The sequence below is a fragment of the Drosophila hydei genome, unplaced genomic scaffold, assembly GCF_003285905.1.
Source record: "Drosophila hydei strain 15085-1641.00,03,60 unplaced genomic scaffold, DhydRS2 tig00000215-arrow-arrow-pilon, whole genome shotgun sequence".
NCBI classification, from domain to species: Eukaryota; Metazoa; Arthropoda; class Insecta; order Diptera; family Drosophilidae; genus Drosophila; species Drosophila hydei.
Genome location: NW_022045687.1, coordinates 222,768 through 237,684, shown reverse-complemented (window position 1 = coordinate 237,684; position 14,917 = coordinate 222,768). Strand labels below are relative to the sequence as shown.

The 14,917-nt window shown below is 41.1% G+C and overlaps 1 protein-coding gene across 1 annotated transcript in view; it reads left to right on the top strand.

Moving 5' to 3' along the window:
• The window catches only part of LOC111598861 (teneurin-a), a 168,811-nt gene that overhangs the window by 20,451 nt on the left and 133,443 nt on the right, over positions 1-14,917 (top strand). The window lies entirely within an intron of this gene.

Genomic DNA, 14,917 nt, shown 5'->3' with positions numbered 1-14,917 from the left:
TATTTATGCGCGCGTGCCGCATGCGGCATGCCTCGCACACACACACTTCACGTCTCTCTAGACTACAGGCAACAGCCGCTACACCCACTCCACAGAGACACTTAAACGATTTTCATTAATATGCGTGGAACAGCAGCAACAACAACAACCAAGCTACAACCAACTGACAACAACCGCAAAGACATTACAAGAAATTTGCGTTCAGTTTTTGGCATTGCGGCTTCTGCTGGCAAAGACAGCAAAGCGTATCGCCCCAGCGCTCTCAGTGTGTGGCTGCCATGTGATTTGTCACATGCAGCAATTGATTTCCCAAATTTAATAATTTAATTTTGCCATTAAAATGCTTAAGCAATTAATATTTAATAGGAAAAGTAAAAGTACTTAACATATTAATTTATGAATTCCGAAATTGAAAGAGACTGAGTAAAAAAATGGAAGGAAGCTGTTAGACATAATGATTTGCATCATATATATGTGATATATAGGTAGTTGAATTATTATTTAACATTCATCTAGCCATATACCATATAGAGTTTTGGTCTGGGCTAGTCTACACGGGCGGACGGATAGACAGACTGAGGATCGGACGGCATTATGAAGGAACAGACGACCGAACGGGCGGCTGAAATTTTATAATTTTAAAGAAGTTTTCTATATTCAACTCAATCTTTCACTTATTTTCCGCGCTTAGTAGTGAAATCTAACGGCAAAAGAGACTGCGGCTAGGTAAAACGCGGACATCAGTGAGCTGAAACCTTGCGTCAATCAGCGAGCAATCAATCAGCAGCCAATTAGCAATCACTCGACACTGACGAAGTTGTTTATACAGTAAATGCCCAAAATGTTAAACAGCAATTATATATAAATGTCTAAAAATTGAGAGTGGGCAAAGATTTCCCACTTCGAATTATAGAACACAAAATTAAGTTTGATTTTTTGTAAAACATTTTTATTGGCCCTGTTTGGGGTCACGAAATGAAGGCGCTGGGTGTTAGGTGGAATTATGTATAGACCTCAAATAGAGCAACACTTGGTGCGAACGGGTAGAAACTGTGCCGCGAGCAGTTCAAATCCAATGAAAAATGTCCGAAGACAGAGTTTCTGAGGGGAGGGAAACGTATTGTAGTTCAGACAGTCGTCACCTCTGCGCACCCACTCGAGAATCAAAAGAAATGAGACATGAGGCATACACACTCAACACACACACACACACACACACACACACACACACACCATACTTGGGCGCATTTCTCAAGCGCTTTGCATTCGCAACGCTTTGATCTATGCGAATGAAAGAAGAGAAAAAAAAACAAACCAACTAGTGGAGCGATGGGTAGGGGGCGGGTTCGTCTATTTGGGGGAAGGCCATTGTGCTTAAGAGTTTGTTGCTGTTTTTGCTGTTTTTAGAGGCAATCGATTGATTGGCAACTGGTCAGCGGCGCAGTCATTGGCCAAAATCGAAAAGCCGCAAAAGCCGCTAAACTCAAACCCAATGCCAAAAAAAAGTGCGAAGCCAAAGAATCAGCCAAACGGAAAGCACGCAAATAGCCAAACAGCAACAAAAACAATAGAAGAGGAGCGCAAGGGGCGGCGAGGCGTGTTGCGGCTGTCGAGGGCGTGCCAGGGCCTGCGGCGGCCATTTTAGCTATTTTTATTTAATTTTTTGGCCATTTTCTCAAGCTAGCAGCGAAAAAGATACAAATACATGCACAGATACATTCACACAGAGCTACAGATAGATTTTTATTGCGTCGCCTGCAAAGTGGTCCCCAGGGCAATGCGCGTTCCAATGGATTCACTTCGATTTGCTAGATTTGAGAGCGCGCAAAGTGTGGCAGCGACAGCTACGGCTATGTATCTAAGTATCTATGTATCTGCAGCTATGTGTATCTATGTGTGTAGCTGTCGCCGTCGAGTTGCTGAATTTGAATGTTTCTTTGACTAATGACGAGCGCTTGAAAGTGTGACCCAACTTTTGGCCCATTTGCAAGATGCGATGCTTGGGCCGCAGCAATTTATTAGAAATCATATATCAAAGGTCCAACCCTCCGCGTAGCCTCAAACGCTTTCAAACTTTTCGTTTTTGTTGGCATATTTGTCAGTGTGGCATTACTAATTGGTGATTACGAGCGGAAGTCGACAAAATATTTCACTTCATTTGCTTTTATTTATATAAACAGAAAAAATGAAAGAAAAAAAAAAAACAACAAACTAAAGAAAATAAAAATCCAAAAAGCAGAAAAGTTGCGGCGGAAATTCATGTAGCTAAATTTAAAACGTTGCCGAATGAGTTGCGTCTCTGGATCTCTATCTCTATCTGTATCTGTATCTGAATCTAGCTATAGCTGCATCTGTATCATTTCGGTTCGTATGGCTGCTTTTCATCAATGGACCTGAATAGCTGGCGCTATGCCAATTATTGTTGCAGTTGTCACGTTGGCAACGTCGCACTGGCAGCCAGTTTGTCATTTTGGGCTGTCAGCTTCGAGTTCCTTATGCCCAGACGCAACCTCTGCTATCTGCCTCTCGCTCCATCTGCATGGCCTTCTCTTTCGCGCCAGCCAATTTGCATGTGTGTACAAATTTTCATTCATTGCCAGGCAAAATGCAAATAAAATGCTTAAGCACAAGCTCAAATAGAAATTGCAATAGACGTATCTCTCTCTCTCTCTCTCTCTCTCTTTCGCTCGCTCTTGGTCTCTCTGTCTTGCTGTGTGTGCCTCACATATTGACATAAGCATCTGCTGGCATTTGCTTCTGCACCATTCACAGCTTTGTTGACTGAGATTCAGACTCGGAAGTTCAATAACTTGACAAAATGTTTCATTTGCAGTTCAAATTACATGCAAAATACCAAAGGGAAAAATACCGAAAAAATTTCAACTTAAATAGTTTTCTTTTACCAAATGGTAGTTTTATCAGCATTTGCTAATCTTTTTTTGCTTCGCTAGTCTGTCGGTGTTAATGATTAGAAAATACCAAAAAAAAAAAAATACCAACAAATATACTTATAAAATACTTAATTGCCTAAGAAATTAGCATGCATATTATAAATTTATATATATATGATTTTAGTAGTATTTGTGTTTTTTTTTGGTATTTTCACAGTATTTTTATTTAGTATTTTTCTTTAAATACCAAAAAATATAGAATACCATTATAAATATTTCTTTAAAAGTTGACAATGTAAAATGCAGTAGTATTTCATAGTGGTCAATTAATTTGTCGGTATTTTTATGGTCTTTAAATGTATTTTTGTTGCTTTTTCTTTTATGTTAGTGTAATTTCTTAAGAGAAACTCGTATGTGGGTCCAACTTTTTGGCCTAGTTAGTTGAACTCTTGCTCAAAAATAAGAAGCACTTGTAGAAAATGAATAATAATAATAATAATAAGAAGAAGAATAGAGTCTGAGTTGGTGCCACACTTATTAGAATGCATTTGCTAATGAAGAAGCAACGTTGTCTGTGGCTGCGGCTGCTGCTCTTTTGTCGACCCATCAAATTTTCAACAGCAATCCGAGAAATGGATATGAAGAGTATCTCGAATATATGTGTAGAGAGAGAGTGGGGGCTGTGGACCCTAGACTAGTGCAATGGCCGCCTAATTGCGCTGGCAAGTGCCACACGAGAGTCAGCCGAACATGCCAATCAACACCCGTGCCAGCTGTTTGGAAGGGGTACAAAGGGGGCTAGGGGAGTGTGTATATAGACATATATATATATATATATATTTACTTGTATATACACATGTGTGAGTGTGTGTTTGCCAGAGGGTTGCGCGGCATTGCGCGGGCTGCCCTCGACATGAACCAAAGCACTTTGTTTGTAATAGTTTTTCCTCTTTTCTTTTTTTTTTTATTTTCTCTCGCGCATTCGAAAAGTTGTTTTATTTGCCATGCAGCTCATTTTATGAGCAAGTTTTCGGGTCTGTGTTTTTAATAATTCTCCACATTTGCCGTTTTTCTTTTCTACCCCACCCAACGGCCCTCCTCATTTTAATGGTTCTGTTTCTGTTTCTGCTTCTGCGTCTGTGGTACGAGTCATATGCGTCTGATAATTATTATGGCACTCTTGACGCCTTTATGATGTGTAAAACGTTTTGCAGCCAGCGTCCTGCTGATGGATGTGCCAATAAAGTGAGACTATATAGTATAGCATAAATCGAGCAGCTGCTGAGATTCAATGAGAGAGATATGCTGCAGTTCAAATTGGGGTTGATCCACTGAAGTCTATAAAATGATACGATTCAATAACTATGCGAGTTTTATAGGCAATTGATGTATGAAGCTGCGATTATAAGATTGGATAAACAAGTTCCACAAAAATCATAATAAAGCTAAGAGTGAAGTACATGAAGTTCGACTCAAGATTCTTTTCACTTGTCTGCATCATTCCGGAAATTTTATTGCAACCATTTCTCAGGCGTTTGCTAATCCACTTTGGCGTTGTTATGTTTCCTCTACTAATTCATCAATTAGGAATTTGTTGTTAAATTTTTTAGACGGCTCTAAGTCATGGCTAACTGGTGGCAGATCTGCTCCGTTTTAGACTCGTTTGGCATGCAAATGTGTGGCATCAAAGTTTATCGTTTGGTCTTATCTCTTTAGCTGTGGGGCATGCCCCATGTAGCTATCCCAGCAGATCTGCTGTGTGTGTGTTTGCCTCATTTGAAATGCAAAACCTTGAACAATCTCTTCAGCTGATAAGCTGATCAAAGCAGCAGCAGCAGTTTTATTTCAACTATGTTTGGTTTTTTAACACCTCTCGAAACTCGGGCAGAGCTGACGTTAACGAGCCACTCGGCTCGCAACAAGCTCAATGCGACACACGATACCAACACAAAAAAAAGAATAAAGAAGAAGACGAAGAACAGAGCGACCCGATCCCAGATTCCCAGATACTTGCCAGCTTAAGCAGCCGTCTAGGCGTTGTGTGTGGCTCGGATCAGCTCGGCTCGGAGTTTTATTTCCCTACCAGGCGGTCTGCCGTTGATCTTTGTGCCGGGTACAGGGGCTTAGCTATTTCGGGCAAATCGGGCTTGTTACAGCGGTCGCTGAAGCGCAACGTACGTTACTTTCTTTGGCTCTTCGGCTCCCCAATTTCCTTCACCCTTTGGCTCGCTTTGGTGATTGCTGAAGCGACAAATGTCTCTGCGATTTGTGTGGGGGCGAACTCTCTTGTCATTGTGATTGTTGAGTTGAAAAAAAAAAGGTTTTCTTTTCACATCTTTTGTGCATGACACGATCAAATTTGGTGTGGGCCGAGCAGATGCAACCATGTTTCAAGTTTCTTCCTCATTGTATTTCGTATTTCGTTTTCTCGCCCTCCGTTTCTTGTTATACTTTAACAAGCTGTCGAGCCATTTGATGGGCTGTTTCTCGAGTCGCAGCGAGGCAATCAAAGCAATCAACTCATCAAATGGCCTATCGATTTCATGACTTACTGCACAGCCAACTAAGCATCGAACATAAATAAACTATAAAACGACAATGAAATTAAGCAAAATTTAGGATGTGCCTCATGTGCAGCTAAAAACTACAATTTCTATGCAAATTCAATGGGAACGGGAATGGGAATGTGAATGGGTCAAGCTTGTCGCTACGAGCAGCATTTATGGCAACATTTTCCTATAAAAAAGAACGAGAATAACAGTAATATCAGATATGTTTGTTGATTAGCTAGTGAAGTTCTTTGAGAGTTCATGGAATTCCTTAAACAATTCAGTGTGTTGCATGAAGACATCAATTGCTAGATACCTGATCTGTCTGGAGAGAAAAGCTATAATCGACCATCGATTATGATATCGATAAGTGATGATCATCTCATTATAAAGGAGCTGCAGCTTATAAAAATCAAATCAAGTATCGATGTTCAATTTGTCAGTCAATTGATCGAGAATCGCGTATCGATATCGATAACATTTAAAGAGCTTAGAATTGTCCTCATTCTAGATATCTTCGCCAATGAATCTAGTTATCAATCATTTTAGCTATGTAAAGCGCAAATCGAGTATCGATAATAATATCGATAACATTTAAAGAACCTACAATTGTCCTGAACAGCATATTCTTCTAGATATATGTCTTATGTGTACAACAGTCAATACAACATTCAATGAACTGCGCTTTATAAAGTATCGATAATGATATCGATAACACCCAAATTATTAGAGTATACTCGAAACTACATTTAATTCAATATATTTTCTATATACAGCAATCTTTTATTCAGAAAAGGAAAACTTTCAATATCATATTCTTGTTTTATGACTGATTGAATCTCGCACCAGCTTCATTCGTCGCCCTGAAACATTGGTAAATAAACTTCATTGGATTATCCCAATCTATTTCCATTAAAACGAAGCTGAACTTTTTCATTTTTGTTTTGTAGCTTTTAAAAAGTTGTACAAATGTGTTTCGTACTTCTTAAATTTGCCTTAAATTCCTCGATTAGGGCCTTTCAGCCACGCCCAAAAGTCGCGAGCATTTGCGGTATCTGCTTTTCTCAGGATTACGGCGCGCCATAACGTGTCCTGCGCGCGCCCTCAAAAAAAAAAAAAAAAAAAAAAAACACCAAAAATTGTTCGAATGTTTTGACAAAACAACTTTTTTCACTTAGCGCTGCTTAAACAACAATAAGAGAAATGTGGACAGCAAATGGGCATGGGCTGGTGCTGTTGGGTGGTGCGACTGGGTGGTGTGTCTGCTCTTGCTTTATTAGCTCAACTTTTTGTTCGCTTAATGTCAAAGATACAAATACATTTTGGGCGCTATGCTCGTGCTTGCTTCCTTGGCTTTTACGAGCTGTGTGTATGTAAGTGTGTGTTTGTTGCTGTGGCTGCTGCTGCTGTTGTTGTTATTGTTGTTGTTGATAGCAATCAAAGGCATGAAAATCCCAGGCCGTCGCTGCTTAGGCTTTGCCCTGGACCTTAAGTAATATGTGGCCTGCAATCTCTTCTATGTTTTGCTTGTACACAGAAGTCAAAGCAGTTCCTCTTCTATACATATAAAACATACGTGTGTGTGTGTATATGTGTGTGCATTTGCCATTTGCATGCGCTGTGTTAATGCTTTTCATCTTCTAGCTACGCTGCTTGTGTGTGTATTTTTTTTTCATCTCTTTCGCAGTAGCTTCACTTGATGTATCTTTGTATCTGCAAGTTACTTCTTCGACTCGCTGTGTGTATCTTTACTTTTTCCTGCAGCATTGTCGACTTATTTCATTTTCAGTTTCATTAAATAACAAATTGCTCTTTTGTCATATGTGTGCATGTGTGTGTGCGAGTGTGTTCGAGTGTGCGAGAGTCTCTGTGTGCGTAAGCTTAACTTTTTATTATGCTGCGCGTACTTTATTCACTTTCTTTCTTATTTGCTACGCTTGCGTTGGGTATTATAATTCTGTCATGGCTGATGATAGATTACAGCCAGATATATATATATCTATATATACTTTCAAAAGCTGTAGCATGAAAAATAAAATAAATTTTTGTTGATGCTAAAGGCAGATTGAACACTTTTCTTTTATATATATATTATAATATACTATTATATTTCTATTATAATTTTATGCTGTAAGAGCTTATTAAACTGAGTGAGTTTCAGATAAAAGATATGTTTTTCTGACTGTATCAGTATCAGATATATCTTTACTTTATATGCCATAGACTCTATATAAATCTGGACATTCAGTGCTTGACTATCCCAGCTGCTCTTGTCGGCTTCAGGTTTTTATATATCTTTTCATTTGGCTTGAGTAGTGCAGCACTACTATTTTTATGAACAATGCTGCATATATCAGACATATCTAATCCATTTAAGGCATAGTTTATATAAATGATATGGCTTATGTTAGGGTATTCAGTATTCGGCTAGACCAGCTGCTTTTCTCAGCTTCTTTTGTTAATCTTGTGCACTCTTTTGTTGTAATAAAACACAAGAAGAAGCAGACGCTTGTTTGCTCCACATACGCCCCTCCTACAACCACTCTCTTTCTCTCCTTTTCTTTTAAGCAATTTGAAGTTTTGATGCTTTCAATAAATATTAACATTTTTAGCAACATCATCCCACCCTTATATATACATGTATATCCAAGCAGCCGACGAACTTTAGCTGCCCCCTTTCTGGCGCTTATCAAGCTTTATTGTTGCTTCTATTGTTGTTGTTGTTATTTTTAGTTAGTAGTCACCATTTTTCATATTTATGAAATGCCTTCAAAGATTTTAATCTTACAGCAGAGCAGCAGACACGAGTCACTCACCCAGCCCCAAACTCATAACTGCGGGCGGCCCTTTGTCAGAACCGTTAAATTCTTTTTCGCCTGCCGCTTAGCATGTGTGTGTGTGTGTGTGTGTGTTCTTGTGTGTGTCGCTGCGCTTCAACCTGTATAAGGCCGTCCGCAAATGTAAACTTTGACTTTTGACAAGATGTTTTCTTGCCCCTTGAAGTAGATTTATTTTTGAGTCTGCTTTTATTTTTTTTTTTATCTTTTTTCATTTGATTTTCCAGGGAATTATATGTATGCCATTTAAGGTGACCTCGTGGGATTTGTCGACTGAAATGCTTGTGGTTTTATTATTAATTGACTTTAATCTGTTACGAAGAAAACAAATTTCCTGTGAATTCCCCGGAGTCAGTTTGTAATGACTGAAAGAACTTGATGTACCCGGTGTCCTCTCTATCATATTTAGCTGATTCGTCTAGATGTGGAGAGGAAATAGCACCTCAATAGACTTAAAATTTAGTTCTTGCCTCATTAGACTTAAGAACCGTAAAATCTCTCTAGATTTTGCTCAAATTTCGGACACAATTCGATGAAGGCCTCACGCTGGCTATGCAAGCAAATCTGGAAACAGTTTTAAAGAACTATAAAAGATGTCTGGATTCAAAGCCAATATCCATTGATAGCCAAAGGTGTTAACTAATGCATTTAATTATCAAGAGACCTCAACCTAACCGAATCGTAGCATCAGTCAATCAACAGTTGAGGCTGCTGGGCCACATGTGGCTGGCAACTAGGAGCTGGCTTCATAATTTCAGAGGTGTGAACACTTTTGCTGTGACATGTGCGCAGAGAGGGGCTGCTGCGGATGGTGATGTTGATCATCATCATCATCATCATTATGTTAATCTTCATTACGATTTGGTCTGCGCTGGTCGGGAACATGCGACAAGAACTCATAAATTTAAAAGCAATAAAACTTTCAAGACAAATAAATGCCACGCAGTAGATGAGGCATTCGCATTCAAGCAACGAGAGGAGTGAGAATTACTTGCACACACACACACACATGCACACATGCATACTCATGTCTACATATAGTAAAGATATAGCAAGAACAACGACAACAAGCAAAGATCGCATAAATCTCAAGGCACGCAAAATATTTAAACAAAAAGTGAATGCAACTCGGGATCCCGAACTCGAACCCAGCCACAGCCACAGTCAGCCGCAACTCTGATTCCCATTCTCATTCCGATGCGAAACGCGTGCGTGCGGCAGCCTGCGGTTGTACTTAAGACCCTAGCTGCTTCTCCGCCTCTCTTCGGGCCTCCCTTGCGCTACCTTATGCAATGGGGGCCCGCCACGCTGCTCTGCCGCCCTTCCTCCGCTCAGAGCTAAGGTTGTTTGTCTTTCCGACTGTGGCAAGACCTTGAAATGCGCCTGCATATGACAGGGGCGTTAATTTATGTGCAGTTCCACCGAGGAAACGGCAGAGAGTGGAACAGAGATCATGTAATGAACGCGTATATGGTAGGGCCGCGCTGCATTCCCAACTCCCAGCCATGCATTCAGCCAACTGATTGTTATCCCAAGATATCAATTTAATCTTACGATTTAACATTTGGAAAAACTTAATGCAGCCAAACTTAATTTTCCATAAAGTTTGCTTATTTTGATTTTCAGTTTAGAATTTAGATCTCTTTGAGTAACCGAAGATCATCATTAAAAAGTTTATATATGATTTGTAGATCTCGATTCTAGCTACATTTGGCACGATCTGCCTTGAACTTACAAGAAGACTTTCAATTGTGAACAGTTAAGTTACAATAGACAAACTTCAGATTCAAAGCTCTAGAGTTATGTAAGATATTATCTGCTGATCTATTTCATATGGGTCAGATACGATACGATCTGACAGTATTCTAAGAATTCGATTCATTTTGAACAGGTTTTCTTGATTCTCCTCCTCTTCTTCTACTTCATCTTCTTCTTCTTGATATTCAAATCACATTTTTCACAGCTTCTTCTGGCCAATTAGCTGGCCTCAAATCAATGCAGCTGCTTGTTGTGCGCCACTCTCCGTCTCTCTCTCTCCTTCGCCCTCCCTCTGGCGCTGCCCCAGCCACATGCCACAGTATGAACTTCGACGACACTTTCGTTGGAACAGTTCACAGTTTGTTTTTGTTGCTTTGGGCCGTTAGGCAGCGTCTGCTGCTGGTTTAATTGTTGTTCTTGTTGTTGTTGCCGTTGTTTATCAGGCATAACATAAAACAGAAAATGAAAAACCAAATAAACGCTAATTGGAAAAACATATTTTATATGAACTGAACGAAAAGCAAGCAAGGGGAGACCCCAAGATCTTCGGCAGCTTCAGCTGCAGTTCGCTGAGCGCCGACCGGCACGCACTTCCCACTCATAAAAACTGAAAACATTTTTTCCGAAAAATGTTGAGCCCCCTCGTCCCGCTCGACGCTCGCTGGAAGCAATAACAAGCAGACGGCTCAAAAAATAAAATCCACACATAAAAATGTTTTGGGTAACCCTTTGGTTTGTCTTGCTGGGCGTGGCTGAGGGCAAGAAGCGAGATAGAGTGTGGGGGGATCGCCAAATGGCAGCTGAGAAGTGGGGCGTTTATGTTGAGCTTGGGAGTTGGTGGCATAGAGCGGGGGGCTGAGTAGGCTGGGGCCCGCGTATGTTGTCAAATGAAATGCCGTGTTGCTCGTGATGATTATTTTTGACATTTGTGGCAAATGTGCGGCAAGGAAATGTGTTGCATGCCACCCCCTCCCACGCTAGCCACACACACGACAGTGGCCCGTTCATTAAACAGCAATTTATTTATAAACAATCAGCATTTGAACGTCATTTAATTGTTTTATTTTCGTAAATGTTCATAAATATTATAAGAATCGAATTTTAATTGCCTTTGCAACAGAGCGAGGCGTGGGGCAGCAACTGGCTCAGCTGGGCGGAGATCGAGGCGGCGGTTGAAGGGATTCGCTAGTCGCAACGCGCTGGCAATGGAAACCAGTTTCAAGCCTCAGCCTAAAACTGGCTTGGCCAAAATATAAGAAGAAGAAGCAGCAGCAGCAGCAAGAAGCTTAAAGCAGCCACAGAGTTACCCTGTAGAGAGTGAAGTGTTTAATGAAAGTGGAATGAATGAACTGAGATTGATGTACCTCATCCAGAAGTGTTGAGCTGTTGCCTCAGCCTGTGTAGCTTTACTTGGGAATCATTAGTTATAAGAGCCTTTTTTACTCTAAGCGATGTCTGTTTGGCATGCCCAGCTTGTCCAGTAGTTTACAGGGTATGAGACAAACATAAACCTGCTTCGAACTCGTTTGGTAGCATTTGGCAACATATTTTCATCTTCTGCTTCTTCTTTCTCTTCTGGTTGTTGTGGCTTGTTGTTGTTTTTTGTTTTTTTTTTTTTCGGGAGGCAGGCGGGGGGCGTGAACATGATTTGCACTACAAAACAAAATTTAAGGAGCAGCTCAGCTGAACAACAAACGATGCAGCATCAACTGCCAGGCCAAGTGCTGCGGCTGCGGCTGCGACTGCTGCCTCGCTGCCTCGCTGCTTCTTTGCTTCTTTGCTCAGCTATCAGCCGGACTTGAGGCATGCCTTCTTTTCGCGCTGCATTTTTTGCGTAGGTTGTTTGGCTGAGTGCAGCGAACTGGTAGCCAGCGCAGGCAGAGATTAATGACAGCTTGCCGAGCAGAGGCGGGCCTGGGCATGCTATGGGGTATGGTCATGACTAGCTTAGCGTTGTTAGCCAAGTTAAGACGCCGGGCCAGCGTTTCGTGTTTGTGGCCACTAAATCTTTAGATATGCCTGGGCCCAAAAATGAACAGGACAGGAACTGCACAGAGGCAGCTCGAGATGCCAGTTGCAGTTCAGCTGGAATGTTGACGCACTCAAAACGCTAATGCAAGAGCCACAATTGTGAGCGACAACACGAAGAGCTTCTTGGAATAATATAGATTAAATTATAAAAGGAAAAGTGAGATATCAAATGCTGGGAAGACAGAGTAAGAGGGAGAGGAGAGCTCAAGCCAGTTGAGCTGGCTATATCTGCGGTTGAGCAAAGTTGAGCAATTATAACATCAGCAGTTTGAGCTGTAAAATTTCGATAGCCGTTGTCAAATTGTTCTGGTAAATGTCAAAATTCCAATTAATTTAATTCCTTTTTGCCACTTGTCAATGAATTCGTAACAATTTTGGCAATGCTGGCGATGCTGGCGCTGCTGGAAGACGCTGTCTTCGCTGTCGTCGCTGGGCAATTAGCTGATTACCATGACAGAAATGACTGGCGTAGCTGTTGACGCGTGTTGAAATATTTTGAGGCGCCTTGCAAGAATCGACACAAACGAATCGATGAGAAATGACGCTTCGCCGTTTGCTTTTGTTGGCTTTAATGAACGTGAAATTATTTTCGTTAGTGCCGCTGATGGTTAAGCGACACGCTGAGCGTACAGGCCGAAAGATACAAATGTATCTTGTATCTGTTAGTTAGCTGTGGCAAGTGGTGGCGATGCGAATATGCAAGCTCATGACGTGTGCATGTGTGCGTATGTCTGTTTGTGCGTGTTAATTAATGTGGCACGCCCACATTGGTCAGCCAGCCGGCCGCCCTCTGTGTGCCTTTGATTAATGGAAAATTAGTTGCATAGCTGCGTTCGATACACATTTAGTGCTGTTTTGCGGTCCACTGCGTGTGCATCTAGCGGATGTATTTGTATCTTGCGTCTTGTATCCATAACTTGCGGTTCATTTGAGGTGTCGCGCGCGCAACAGCACAAGAGCTACTCGGTTTTGTCGGCCGGCGCGACCGGTGGCTTCGCGCCACGTTTTGTAATTCAATTTTTCTGCCATCTCATAAATTTAATTTGAAATGAAAATCCTCTAGATGTGCGCCACGCCGTTTCGAATGTATCTTGCACACTCACACACACTCACACTGCAAGCTTTTTTCGACCACAATAACGGATTAGATTTGAAATTGTTTGGCAATGGCTTTCGTTACGTCTGGCCACAACAACTGCCAGCCCCTTCGCCTCATCCTTTGGCTGCCGCTCCCCCTCTGCATCTCCCTCCCACTCCCTCTCTCACTCTCTCTCGCTTTGCTTTTTTTTCAATATTACACGATGACTTTGAATATTGGTGTTGCTGTTGTTGTACATCATGGGTGGGATTTTGTGATTAGAGAGATACAAGCGTCAGATACACAGAACAACAACAGCTCGCAGGCAGGCCGAATGCCAGCAGCAGCAGCAGCAGCAGTAGCAGCAGCAAGTGTAACAAATATGTTGGGCAAACGGCTAGAAGCGAGTTGCTAACTTGGCATATAGATACAGGCAACACAGCTCGAGCTACAGCTACAGCTATAGCTATAGATACATTTACAGATGCCGATACAAATACGACTCTGGAGCTACAGATACAAATACGGGTGCACACACTTATTGTGATTGTTTGTGCAGTCAAGGCGCAGGTGGGCGTGGCACACACACCCAAAATTTTATGCGTCCATTTGCTGCGGATTTACTTTATTCTTTGGGGCTTGCTTTCTGGGGCGGTGGAGGCCAAGCCAAACGATGATTTCGAATCGAGCTGCGTTTGAGAACGAAAAATTAAAATCGATACTCGAAATTATTTCACATAGCTGCATTCCGCAAAATAGCCGGAAATAAGTGTTTGTGTGTGTGTGGCTCTCGCTCCCTCTAATCTAACTGCTTCATCTCTCTCGCTCGCCATCTGTGTGTGTGCGTGTGTGTGTGTTTTGTGGCAGCATTTGGACAAGTGGTAGATAATCCCATTTTGGGAATCTTTACTGGCGCATAAGGTATTTTCCATTCTTTTGGCATTTGCAGTTGAACTAGCTGCGTTAATTGATGCATTTGCCATCGGGATGTATCGATTTTTAGATAGCTCGAACATAAATGGAAGAGTTGGCTCCAGCTCTGAACCGGTACCGACATGAAAGAGTCCATTGAAACTATACTTAAATTGAATCATAACTCGAATTTTGCTTTGAGTTCGATGTAGAGATAAAGATAATGGGAGTTTAGTTGATCTTATGTGAGGTTAGGTTACATTGAGGCTAAGTCTGGCTATGTTTGACATCTAAATCAAGCTTAGCACAGAGTGATGCATGTTATGCAGATCATGAGATGAACTAAAAGAACCAGCAGATAAACAATACGTTTATTTGTGAACTAGTTCCAATTAAAATTTGTATTTTTGCTCAAAATTAGAATGCGAAAAGTTCTAATCTAATTTATTAAATAATCTTTATTCAGTGTTTGATCAAGTACAAGTTCATTAGTGAACTAGTTCCACTTAAAAATTGTATTTGCTCAAAGAGAGAATGCGAAGTGTTAATATATAATCGATAAATAAAAAAAAACGACACAAACAAAATAGTTACAGTTAACAAATAGTTCCAGTTACTGATTTGGAACTAGTTCATTTCTTGAGATGCCATTTACTTGGCCATTGTATGCGAGTGTTCATTCAATGCAAGAACTTTTGTGTGTTGACTCGCTGCAAAGCCATCGATAAATTTGTCGAGAATGCGTTAAAGCGGCCGTGAAACGAAACGAAGCGGAATTGAAACGTGAAGCGCAAATGGAATTTGGTCACAAAGTTGCCAACTGTTTGACAGCTCTATTTAATGTATATATAAATTTTCCTC